Source organism: Triticum aestivum, chromosome 1A, assembly GCF_018294505.1.
Source record: "Triticum aestivum cultivar Chinese Spring chromosome 1A, IWGSC CS RefSeq v2.1, whole genome shotgun sequence".
Lineage (NCBI taxonomy): Eukaryota > Viridiplantae > Streptophyta > Magnoliopsida > Poales > Poaceae > Triticum > Triticum aestivum.
In genome coordinates, this window is record NC_057794.1 from 151,719,375 (window position 1) to 151,733,776 (window position 14,402).

Genomic DNA, 14,402 nt, shown 5'->3' on the forward strand with positions numbered 1-14,402 from the left:
TATTTTCTGAAAAGTTGCTCCGTGAAGTTTCAGGTCATTCCGAGAATGTTTGTTTCTGCACATAAATAACACCATGGTAATTCTGCTGAAAACAGCGTCAGTCCGGGTTAGTTCCATTCAAATCATGCAAGTTGGAGTCCAAAACAAGGGCAAAAGTGTTTGGAAAAGTAGATACGACGGTGAGGTGTCACGTGATGGCGGTGATGATGAAGCTACCGGTGCAGGGCTTCACCTAAGCACTACGATGATATGACCGAGGTGGATTATGGTGGAGGGGGGCACCGCACACGGCTAAAAGCAATCAACTTGTGTGTCCTAGGGTGCCCCTGCCCCCGTATATAAAGGATCAAGGGGGAGGCCGGCCGGCCCTAGGGGCGCGCTAAGGGAAGAGGAGGAGGATTCCTCCTTTCCTAGTCCTACTAGGAAGAGAAGGGGAAAGAGGGGAAGGAGAGGAAGAGGAGAAGGAAAGGGGGGCGCCCCCCTCCCTAGTCCAATTCGGACTCCCTATAGGGAGGGGCGCGGCTGCCCCTTGCGGGCTACCTCCCCTCTTCCCTATGGCCCATGTAGGCCCAATCTTTCCTCGGGGGGTTCCGGTAACCCTCCGACACTCCAGTTTTTTCAAAAATCACCCGGAACACCTCCGGTGTCCGGATATAGTCGTCCAATATATCAATCTTTATGTCTCGACCATTTCGAGACTCCTCGTCATGTCCGTGATCATATCCGGGATCCAAACTACCTTTGTATCGCATCATCCCGCAACTAAATCATTATTCACATTGCTTGCAAGGCTTATAGTGATGTGCATTACCGAGATGGCCTAGAGATACCTCTCCGATACTCGGAGTGAGAAATCCTAATCTCGATCTATGCCAACTCAACAAACACATTCGGAGACACCTGTAGAGTATATTTATAGTCACCCAGTTACGTTGTGACGTTTGATAGCACACTAAGTGTTCCTCCGGTATTCGGGAGTTGCATGATCTCATAGTCATAGGAACATGTATAAGTTATGGAGAAAGCAATAGCAACAAACTAAATGATCATCGTGCTAAGATAACGGATGGGTCAAGTCAATCACATCATTCTCTAATGATGTGATCCCGTTAATCAAATGACAACTCATGTCTATGGTCAGGAAACATAACCATCATTGATTCGACGAGCTAGTTAAGTAGAGGCATACTAGTGACACTATGTCTATGTATTCACACATGTACTAAGTTTCTGGTTAATACAATTCTAGCATGAATAATAAACATTTATCATGATATAAGGAAATATAATATCAGAAATGCTACAGAGCTCCCACTCACTTTCTTGTAAATACAGGCTTCTCCAAAAGTCTGTATAAAACCATATGCTTTGACCACACTATCAAAGTGTATATTCCAACTCTGAGAGGCTTGCGCTAGTCCATAAATGGATCACTGGAGCTTGCACACTTTGTTAGCACCTTTTGGATCGACAAAACCTTCTGGTTGCATCATACACAACTCTTCTTTAAGATATCCATTAAGGAATGTTGTTTTGACATCCATTTGCCAAATTTCATAATCATAAAATGCGGCAATTGCTAACATGATTCGGACGGACTTAAGCATTGCTATGGGTGAGAAGGTCTCATCATAGTCAACTCCTTGAACTTGTCGAAAATCTTTTGCAACAAGTCGAGCTTTGCAGACAGTAACATTACCATCAGTGTCAGTCTTCTTCTTGAAGATCCATTTATTCTCTATGGTCTGTCGATCATTGGGCAAGTCAACCAAAGTCCACACTTTGTTCTCATACATGGAACCCATCTCAGATTTCATGGCCTCAAGCAATTTTGCAAAATCCGGGTTCATCATCGCTTCCTCATAGTTCGTAGGTTCGTCATGGTCAAGTAACATGACCTCCAGAACAGGATTACCATACCACTCTGGTTCGTATCTTACTCTGGTTGACCTACGAGGTTCGGTAGTAACTTGATCAGAAGTTTCATGATCATTATCATTAGCTTCCTCACTTACTGGTGTAGGAATCATGGGAACTGATTTCAGTGATGAACTACTTTCCAATAAGGGAGCAGGTACAATTACCTCATCAAGTTCTACTTTCCTCCCACTCACTTCTTTCGAGAGAAACTCCTTCTCTAGAAAGGATCCATTCTTAGCAACGAATATCTTGCCTTCGGATTTGTGATAGGAGGTGTACCCAACAGTCTCCTTTGGGTATCCTATGAATACACATTTCTCCGATTTGGGTTCGAGCTTATCAGGTTGAAGCTTTTTCACATAAGCATCGCAGCCCCAAACTTTAAGAAATAACAACTTGGGTTTCTTGCCAAACCACAGTTCATAAGGTGTCGTCTCAACGGATTTTGATGGTGCCCTATTTAACGTGAACGCAACCGTCTCTAAAGCATATCCCCAAAATGATAGCGGTAAATCAGTGAGAGACATCATAGATCGCACAGTATCTAATATAGTGCATTACGACGTTCGGACACACCATTACGCTGTGGTGTTTCGGGTGGCGTGAGTTGCAAAACTATTCCGCATTGTTTCAAATGAAGACCGAACTCGTAACTCAAATATTCTCCTCCATGATCAGATCGTAGAAACTTTATTTTCTTGTTATGATGATTTTCCACTTCACTTTGAAATTCTTTGAACTTTTCAAATGTTTCAGACTTATGTTTCATTAAGTAGATATACCCATATCTGCTCCAATCATCTGTGAAGGTGAAAAAATAACGATATCCGCCGTGAGCCTCAATGTTCATTGGACCACATACATCAGTTTGTATGATTTCCAATAACTCTCTTGCTCGCTCCATTGTTCCGGAAAACGGAGTTTTAGTCATCTTGCCCATGAGGCATGGTTCGCAAATACAAGTGATTCATAATCAAGTGATTCCTAAAGACCATCAGCATGAAGTTTCTTCATGCGCTTCACATTGATATGACCTAAATGGCAGTGCCACAAATAAGTTGCACTATCATTATTAAACTTATATCTTTTGGCTTCAATACTATGAATATGTGTATCACTACTATCAAGATTTAGTAAAAACAAAACACTCATCAAGGGTGCATGACCATAAAAGATATTATTCATATAAATAGAACAACCTTTATTCTCTAGTTTAAATGAATAACCGTCTCGCATCAAACAAGATCTAGATATAATGTCCATGCTCAACACTGGCACCAAATAACAATTATTTAGGTCTAAAACTAATCCCGAAGGTAGATGTATAGGTAGCATGCCGACGGCGATCACATCGACTTTGGAACCATTTCCCACACGCATCGTCACCTCGTCTGTAGCCAATCTTCGCTTAATCGGTAGCCCTTGTTTCAAGTTGCAAATATTAGCAACAGAACCAGTATCAAATACCTAGGCGCTACTGCGAGCATTAGTAAGGTAAACATCAATAACATTTATATCAAATATACCGTTCACTTTGCCATCCTTCTTCTCCGCCAAATACTTGGGGCAGTTCCGCTTCCAGTGACCAGTCCCTTTGCAGTAGAAGCACTCAGTCTCAGGCTTAGGTCCAGACTTGGGCTTCTTCACTTGAGCAACAACTTGCTTGTTGTTCTTATTGAAGTTCCCCTTCTTCCCTTTACCTTTTTTCTTGAAACTGGTGGTCTTGTTGACCATCATCACTTGATGCTCCTTCTTGATTTCTACCTTCGCAGCCTTTAGCATTGCGAAGAGCTTGGGAATCGTCTTATCCACCCCTTGCATATTATAGTTCATCATGAAGCTCTTGTAGCTTGGTGGCAGTGATTGAAGAACTCTGTCAATGACACTATCATCAGGAAGATTAACTCCCAGCTCAGTCAAGTGGTTGTGGTACCCAGACATTCTGAGTATATGTTAACTGACAGAACAATTCTCCTCCATTTTGCAGCTGTAGAACTTATTGGAGACTTCATATCTCTCAATCCGGGCATTTGCTTGAAATATTAACTCCAACTCCTGGAACATCTCATATGCTCCATAACGTTCAAAACATCGTTGAAGTCCCGGTTCTAAGCCGTAAAGCATGGCACATTGAATTACCGAGTAGTCATCAGCTTTGCTCTGCCAGGTGTTCATAACATCTGGCGTTGCTCCTGCAGCGGGTTTGTCACCTAGCGGTGCTTCCAGGACATAATTCTTCTGTACAGCAATGAGGATAATCCTCAAGTTACGGACCCAGTCCGTGTAGTGGCTACCATTATCTTTCAACTTAGATTTCTCTAGGAATGCATTAAAATTCAATGGAACAACAACACGGGCCATCTATCTACAACAACATAGACATACAAAATACTATCAGGTACTAAGTTCATGATAAATTAAAGTTCAATTAATCAAATTACTTAAGAACTCCCACTTAGATAGGCATCTCTCTAATCATCTAAGTGATCATGTGATCCATATCAACTAAACCATGTCCGATCATCACGTGAGATGGAGTAGTTTTCAATGGTGAACATCACTATGTTGATCATATCTACTATATGATTCACGCTCAACCTTTTGGTCTTAGTGTTCCGAGGCCATATCTGCATATGCTAGGCTCGTCAAGTTTAACCCGAGTATTCTGCGTATGCAAAACTGGCTTGCACCCGTTGTATGTGAACAAAGAGCTTATCACACCCGATCATCAGGTGGTGTCTCGGCACGACGAACTATATGGTGCATACTCAGGGAGAACACTTGTACCTTGAAATTTAGTGAGAGATCATCTTATAATGCTACCGCCGAACTAAGCAAAATAAGATGCATAAAGAATAAACATCACATGCAATCAATATAAGTGATATGATATGGCCATCATCATCCTGTGCCTTTGATCTCCATCTCCAAAGCACCGTCATGATCACCATCGTCACCGGCTTGACACCTTGATCTCCATCGAAGCATCGTTGTCGTCTCGCCAACTATTGCTACTACGACTATCGCTGCCGCTTAGTGATAAAGTGAAGCAATTACATGGCGATTGCATTTCATACAATAAAACGACAACCATATGGCTCCTGCCAGTTGCCAATAACTCTGTTACAAAACATGATCATCTCATACAATAAAATTTAGCATCATTTCTTGACCATATCACATCACAACATGCCCTGCAAAAACAAGTTAGACGTCCTCTACTTTGTTGTTGCAAGTTTTACATGGCTGCTATGGGCTGAGCAAGAACCATTCTTACCTATGCATCAAAAACCACAAAGCGGTATAGTGATTGATTTTTGATCTTCAGAAAGAACCCTATTCATTGAATCTGATTCAACTAAAGCTGGAGAAACAGACACCCACTAGCCACCAGTGTGCGAAGCACGTCGGTACAACCAGTCTCGTGTAAGCGTACGCGTAATGTCAGTCTAGGCCGCTTCATCCAACAATACCGTTGAATCAAGAATCAACTAGTGACGACAAGCAATATATATATATACCCACACCCACAACTCCTTTGTGTTCTACTTGTGCATATAACATCTACGCATAGACCTGGCTCGGATGCCACTGTTGGCAAACGCAGTAATTTCAAAAAAAATCCTATGCACACGCAAGATCTATCATGGTGATGCATAGCAACGAGAGGGAAGAGTGTTGTCAACGTACCATAGTAGACCGTAAGCGGAAGCGTTATGACAACACGGTTGATGTAGTCGAACGTCTTCACGATCCAACCGATCCTAGCACCGAAAGTATGTCACCTCTGTGATTTGCACACGTTCAGCTCGGTGATGTCCCACGAACTCTTGATCCAGCTGAGTGTCGAGGGAGAGCTTCGTCAGCTCGATGGCATGATGACGGTGATGATGAAGCTACCGGCGTAGGGCTTCACCTAAGCACTACTACGATATGACTGAGGTGGATTATGGTGGAGGGGGGCACCACACACGGCTAAAAGCAATCAACTTGTGTGTCCTAGGGTGCCCCCTGCCCCCGTATATAAAGGAGCAAGGAGGGAGGGAGGCCGGCCCTAGGGGCGCGCCAAGGGAGGAGGAATCCTCCTCCTAGTAGGAGTAGGATTCCTCCTTTCCTGGTCCTACTAGGAAGAGAAGGGGAAAGAGGGAAAGGAGAGAAAGAGGAGAAGGAAAGGGGGGCGCGCCCCCCTCCCTAGTCCAATTTGGACTCCCTATAGGGAGGGGGCGTGGCTGCCCCTTGTGGGCTGCCTCCCCTCTTCCCTATGGCCCATGTAGGCCCAATCTTTCCTCGAGGGGTTCTGGTAACCCTCCGGCACTCCGGTTTTCTCCGAAATCACCCGGAACACTTCTGGTGTCCGAATATAGTCGTCCAATATATCAATCTTTATGTCTCGACCATTTTGAGAATCCTCGTCATGTCTGTGATCATATCCGGGACTTTGAACTACCTTCGGTACATCAAAAGACATAAACTCATAATACCGATTGTCACCGAACGTTAAGCGTGCGGACCCTACGGGTTCGAGAACTATGTAGAAATGACCGAGACACATCTCCGCTCAATAACCAATAGCGGAACCTTGATGTTCATATTGGCTCCCACATATTCTATGAAGATCTTTATCAGTCAAATCGCATAACAACATACGTTGTTCCCTTTGTCATCGGTATGTTACTTGCCCGAGATTTGATCATCAATATCTCAATACCTAGTTCAATCTCGTTATCGACAAGTCTCTTTACTCGTTTTGTATTGCATCATCCCGCAACTAACTCATTAGTCACATTGCTTGCAAGGCTTATAGTGATGTGCATTACCAAGAGGGCCCAGAGATACCTCTCCGATACTCAGAGTGACAAATCCTAATCTCGATCTTTGCCAACTCAACAAACACCATCGGAGACACCTGTAGAGCATATTTATAGTCACCCAGTTACGTTGTGACGTTTGATAGCACTAAGTGTTCCTCCGGTATTCGGGAGTTGCATGATCTCATAGTCATAGGAACATGTATAAGTTATGGAGAAAGTAATATCAACAAACTAAATGATCATCGTGCTAAGCTAACAGATGGGTCAAGTCAATCACATCATTCTCTAATGATGTGATACCGTTAATCAAATGACAACTCATGTCTATGGTCAGAAAACATAACCATCATTGATTCAACGAGCTAGTTAAGTAGAGGCATACTAGTGACACTCTGTTTGTCTATGTATTCACACATGCACTAAGTTCCCGGTTAATACAATTCTAGCATGAATAGTAAACATTTATCATGATATAAGGAAATATAAATAACAATTTTATTATTACCTCTAGGGCATATTTCCTTCAAATACTTCATAAATTATAGATACATTGGAGACGTACCAGCATCCCCAAGCTTAATTCCTACTCGTCCTCCAGTAGGTAAATGATAAAAGAAATAATTTATGAAGTGTGAATGCTAGCAAACTGCATAAGTTTGGTCAATGATAATTTCAATCACTTTTCCTAGCATCATAGCAACAATTCTTTCTTATTAAACTTCTCATGTTATATTGGCAACCAATTCACATGTTAAGGTTCAAACAATGAATTCTCTTGAAACCCAACAACCTATGTTCTTAGTCACCAAGCAATTGCAATCCAACTTATTCAATGGAGTTTAAGTAAGAGCTCCACATACTCAACCATCATATAGTCTTCTATGATTGCTAACACTCACCTTGTACACATGAGCAAAATGTTTCAACCGGACACATAGAAATATAGGGGCTTATTGTTTTGCCTCCCAACGTATTCACCTCAAGGGTGATGTAAACAATAATAACTCATGCTACCCATATTCAACTGGACATATGTGCCTAGATCTTTCCTCACCACATGATTCTTACCAAAATATAAAATAAAAAGGAATAGAGAGGAATACTTTGACTCTTTGCATAAAAGTAAATACATAAAAGTAAAAGATAGGCCCTTCATGGAGGGAAGTAGGGATTTGTAGAGGTGCTAGAGCTCAGAGTGAAAATTGACAGATAAAAACATTTTGAGAGGCATACTTTTCCCACCAACGAAAACGACTTAGAGCTCCCAACACTTTCCATGCTAGATATATCATAGGCGGTTCCCAAACAAAAAATAAAGTTTTTCCTTTTTCCACCATACTTTCACTTTCCATGGCTAACCCTATCCACGGCCGCCCTCCATACTAACACTTTCCAAGGAATTTATTATTTGACAACATAAAGTAAATTCATTTTTCATTTCGGGACTGTGCATCCCTAATATCTTTGACTTACTCTCGTGCAATGACAAGTGAATGAACACTCATCGTGAGAATAACACATCTAGCATGGAAAATATTGGCCACCCCTCACCGCCTCGCGAGCGGTATGAGCACAAAAAATAGAAATTTATTTTGAATATTAGATATGGCACATACAAATTTGCTTAGAATGGCAAAAGAATACCGCATATAGGTAGATATAGTGGACTCTTGAAAATAAGATTTGGGTTTAAGGGGTTTTCGATGCACTAGTAGTATCTCTACTTGGTGCAGAATTTTTGGCTAGAAAAGATGGGGGGCAAGCACCACATGTTGAAGGATCTATGACAATATAACTTCTATGTGAATATGAACAAACATAAATCATTACATTGTCTTCCTTGTCCAACGTCAACAATTTTGGCATATAATATTTTGACGGGGGCTCACAATCACAAAAGATTCCCATGATAGTGTATTTGCATGTGAAATTTCTCTTCATTATACTAATTATTCATGAATTGCTTGTATGACCAATATTGTGATTGTCAAGCCTCAAAATATTTCACTTTATAAACCCAATGTGAAGCTACCACTAGGCATGATATTATTTCAACTTCATTACATTCAATTTATTCCACAATTTACTCATAGGATATAAGTGAAGCACAAGAGTAAATGACAAGCTACTCCAAAAAGATATAAGTGAAGATCAAATGAGTAGTTAAGTTGATAGATAGCTATGTGTGGACTCTATCCTATTTAAAACTGTCAAATCTAAGTATTTTATTAAAACAGCAAGCAAAACAAAAATAAAATGACAATCCAAGGATATCACACATCATGTGAAGAAGCAAAAACTTAGGCTCAATGGATACTAACCGATAATTGTTGAAGCAAAAAGGTGGGATGCCTACCGGGGCATCCCCAAGCTTAGATGCTTGAGACTTCTTGAAATATTATCTTGGGGTGCCCTGGGCATCCCCAAGCTTGAGCTTTTGTGTCTCCTTAATTGTTCTCATATCACGGTTTTCCTAAATCTCAAAAGCTTCATCCACACAAAACTCAACAAGAACTCGTGAGATAAGTTAGTATAAACCAATGCAAAAACCTTATCATAATCTGCTGTAGCAAATCGCTAAAATTATTATTCAACATTGCATACTAAATGCCTCTGCATATTTAATACTCCTATCCTCAAACAAGATCATTAAACAAGCAAACATATGCAAACAATGCAAACATAACAGCAATCTGCCAAAACAGTACAGTCTGTAAAGAATGCAAGAGTATCAATACTTATTCAACTCCAAACATTATGAAAGTTTACCACACTGTAGAAAATTTATCATAGATCAATTTGCAAAAAGTTTCAACATTTTATCACATTCTGACTTTTCTAGGTAATTTTTGCAACGGCGGTAAACTTTCTGTTTTCAAACAGCAACAAGTATACTTGCAAAATAAGCACGGCAAAGACTATCATTGCCACTTTTATTGAAATAAAATATGCAAAACATTATTATAAATAACATCAAGAAAATCCTAACAAAGTAAATTGATGCTCCAAGGAAAACACATATCACGTGACGAATGAAAATATAGCTCCAAGTGAGGTTACCGATAATGTTGGAGACGAAAGAGGGGATGCCTTCTGGGGCATCCCCAAGCTTAGTTGCTTGGATCTTCCTTGAATATTACCTTGGAGTGCCTTGGGCATCCCCATGCTTAGGTTCTTGTCACTCCTTATTCTCCTCATATCGACATCTCACCCAAAACTTGAAAACTTCAATCACACAAAACTTAACAGAACTTTGTGAGATAGGTTAGTATGGTAAAGAGCAAGCCATTCCACTTTTGTTACTGCCAAAGACAAGATTCATAATTGTTCTCACACAAGTCCTACTGTAGAATATCATTTCTACAATTTATATTGAGAAATATAATCCATAGAAACTAGAAAACAAGCAAACTAAGCATTGAAAACAGGATCTGTCAAAAACAGAACAGTCTATGTAAATCTGTACTCAAACCATACTTATGCTACTCCAAAAATTCTGAAAAATTAGGAAAACCTGAGAAATTTCTATATTAATCTTCTGCAAAAAGAATCAACTCAATATCACTCATCTGTTAAAAACTAGAATTATTTTCGTGAGCGCAAAAGTTTCTGTTTTTCAGCAAGATCAAAGCAACTATCACCCAACAAGATCCTAAAGGCTTTACTTGGCACTTTATTGAAACAAAAGCAATAAACATGATTAATACAGTAGCATAAGCATGTGAACACACAAAAACAGTAGGTAAAAGTGTTAGGTTGTCTCCCAACAAGTGATAGGTTGTCTCCTAACAAGTGATTTTCTTTTATGCCTTTTAAGCTAGGCATGATGACTTCGATGATGCTCGCATAAAAGATAAGAATTGAAACATGAAGAGAACATCATGAAGCATATGACTAGCACATTTAAGTCTAACACACTTCCTATGCATAGGGATTTTGTGAGCAAACAATTTATGGGAACAAGAATCAACTAGCATAGGAAGGCAAAACTAGCAAAACTTCAAGATTTTCAACACATAGAGAGGAAACTTGATATTATTGCAATTTATACAAGCATAAGTGCCTCCCTTGTAATAATTTTCAGTATCATCATGAATAAATTCAAAAATATAACCATCACATGAAGCATAGAAATTTTCTCACTCTCCACATAAGAAAATTTCTTCTCATCAATAGTAGTGGGAGCAAACTCAACAAAATAACTATCATGAAAAGAATGTTTAAAAGTTTCATGGTTATCATTATTCTTTATAGGATACATGTCATAACCATAATCATCATAGATAGCAACTTTGTTATCATAGTCAATTGAAGCCTCATCCAAAATGGTGGATTCAACATTAAATAAAGACATGACCTCTCCAATTCCACTTTCATCAATATAATCATCATAAATAGGAGGCATGCAATCACTATAACAAATTTGCACATCAAATCTTGGGGGACTAAAAATATCATCTTCATCAAACATAACATCCCCAAGCTTATGTCTTTGCATATCATTAGCATCATCAATATTGAAATAATTCATACTAACAACATTGCAATCATGATCATCATTCAAATATTTTGTGCCAAGCATTTTATTGTCTTCTTCTTCTAACAATTGAGTACAATTTTCCAAACCATCATTTTCAAGAAAGATATTATAAAGATGATCAATAATAGGATGCAACCTAAATTCCATTTTTTGTAGTTTTCTTTTTATAAACCAAACTAGTGATAAAACAAGAAACTAAAAGATTCAATTGCAATATCTAAAGATATGCCTTCAAGCACTCACCTCCCCGGCAACGGCGCCAAAAAAGAGCTTGATGTCTACTATGCAACTTTATTCTTGTAGACACGTGTTGGGCTCCAAGCGCGGAGTTTTGTAGGACAATAGCAATTTTCCGTCAAGTGGATGACCTAAGGTTTATCAATCAGTGAGAGGTGTAGGATGAAGATGGTCTCTCTCAAATGACCCTGCAACTAAATACAAGAAATCTCTTGTGTCTCGAACACACCCAATACAATGGAAAATTGTATAGGTGCACTAGTTCGGTGAAGAGATGGTGATAAAAGTGTAATATTGATGGTAGACATATATTTTTATAATCTGAATAAATAAAAACAGCAAGGTAGAAAATAGTAAACAGGTACAAAAACAGTGTTTCAATGCTTAAAAACAAGGCCTAGGGTCCGTACTTTGGCTAGTGCAATCTCCCAACAGTGCTAACATAGTTGGATCATATGATTATCCCTCAAAGTGTAACGAAGAATTACTCTCGGGTTCCGATTAGCGGAGAACAAAAGGTAGGAATTGTTTGTTGGGTACTAAACCACCTCAAAGCTATTCTTTCTGTTTGATCTATTCAAGAGTTCGTACTAAAATAACGCAAATGTATATTTTCCGTTCGATCTATCCTAGAGTTCATACTAGAATAACACCAAAGCATATTCATATTCATAATACTCAATCCACATTAAGAACTACAAGAGTGCCCCAAGATTTCTACCGGAGAAACAAGGACAAGAACGTGCATCAACCCCGATGCATAGATTACCCCAATGTCACCGCGAGAATCCGCAAGTTGAGTGCCAAAACATATATCGAGTGAATCAATATGATACCCCATTGTCACCGGGAGTATTCAATTGCAAGACATATATCAAGTGCTCTCAAATCCATAAAAGTATTCAATCCGATAACAACGAGATCTCAAAGGGAAAAACTCAATTCATCACAACAAGATAGAGAGGGGAAAAACATCATATGATCTGACCATATTAACAAAGCCCATGATATAGATCACTAGAGAGAGAGAGAGAGAGAGAGATAAAACACGTAGCTACTGGTACAAAACCTCAGCCCCGAGGGTGGACTACTCCCTCCTCATCGTGGTTGTTGCCGGGATGATGAAGATGGCCACCGGAGATGATTCCCCCCCCCTCCGGTACGGTACCAAAACGGGTCTAGATTGGTTTTCGGTGGCTATGGAGCCCTGCGCCAGCGAAACTTCTGATCTAGGTTAACCCCGAAGGGTTTCAGAATATTTGGGAATTTATAGTGGAAAGAGGGGGTGCGGGAGGCCACCGAGGTGGGCACAACCCACCTGGGCGCGCCAGGGGGCCCTGGCGCGCCCAGGTGGGTTGTGCCCACCTCAGGGCACCCCCTAGGTGCAGCTCTAGCCCAATGGGTTCCTTCTGGTCCAAAAAAATCTCCGTAAGGTTTCGTGGTGTTTGGACTCCGTTTGATATTGATTTTCTGCGATGTAAAAAATAAGCAAAAATAGCAACTTGCACTAGGCACTGGGTCAATAGGTTAGTCCCAAAAAATGGTATAAAGTTGCTATAAAATTATTGTAAAACATCCAAGAATGATAATATAACGACATGAATACTTTATAAATTATAGATACGTTGGAGATGTATCAGTAGGTATATATGGTGGCTGTTTTAAGGAAGGGAATATGGTGGGTTTAATGCATCGACGAAAGTTGTGCGGTACTAGAGAGGCTAGCAATGGTGGATGGGTGAGAGTGTGTATATTCCATGGACTCAACATTAGTCATAAAGAACTCACATACTTATTGCAAAAATTTATTAGCCATCGAAGCAAAGTACTAATACACATGCCCCTAGGAGGATAGATTGGTAGGAAAATACCATCGCTCATCCCCGACCGCCACTCATAAGGAAGACAATCAAAAAATAAATCATGCTCCGACTTCATCACATAACGGTTCACCATACGTTCATGCTTCGGGAATCACAAACCTTAACACAAGTATTTCTACCAATCCACAATTACTCACTAGCATGCCTCTAATATCACCATCTTTATATCACAAAACTATTGCAAGGAATCAAATATATCATATTCAGTGATCTACAAGTTTTATGTAGGATTTTACGACTAACCATGTGAATGACCAATTCCTGTTAACTCTCTAAATAGATATAAGTGAAGCAAGAGAGTTTAATTATTTCTACAAAAGATTTGCGCATGCTCTAAAAAATATAAGTGAAGCAAAAGATCATTCTACAAATATCAATTTTCTATGTGTAGAGAAACAGGTAATCCAAACTTCAAATGATATAAGCGAAGCACATGAAGCATTCTATAAAGCCATACTCAAAAGATATAAGTGAAATGCATGAAGCATTCTATAAATCAAGCAAGGGCTATCTCATACTAGCATGATGAATTACTAAAAGAAAAATAAAAGGCACACAACGCTCCAAGAATTTACGCATATCATGTGATGAATAAAAATATAGCTCCAAGTAAAATTACCGATGGTCGTTAGAAGAAAGAGGGGATGCCTTCCGTGGCATCCCCAAGCTTAGTTGCTTGGGAGTCCTTGAATATTACCTTGGGGTGCCTCAGGCATGCCCAAGCTTAGGCTTGCCACTCCTTATTCCTTCATCCATCGTGATCTCACCCAAAACTTGAAAACTTCAATCACACAAAACTTAACAAACCCCTCGTAAGATCCGTTAGTATAATAAAGCAAATCACTACTTTTAAGTACTGTTGCAAACCCATTCATATTTTATTTTTGTAGTATAACTATTGTACTTTAACTTCACCATGGTTAATATCACCGATACAATCCATAGATTCATCAAAACACGCAAAACAATGCATTAAAAACAGAATCTGTCAAAAACAGGACAGTCTGTAGC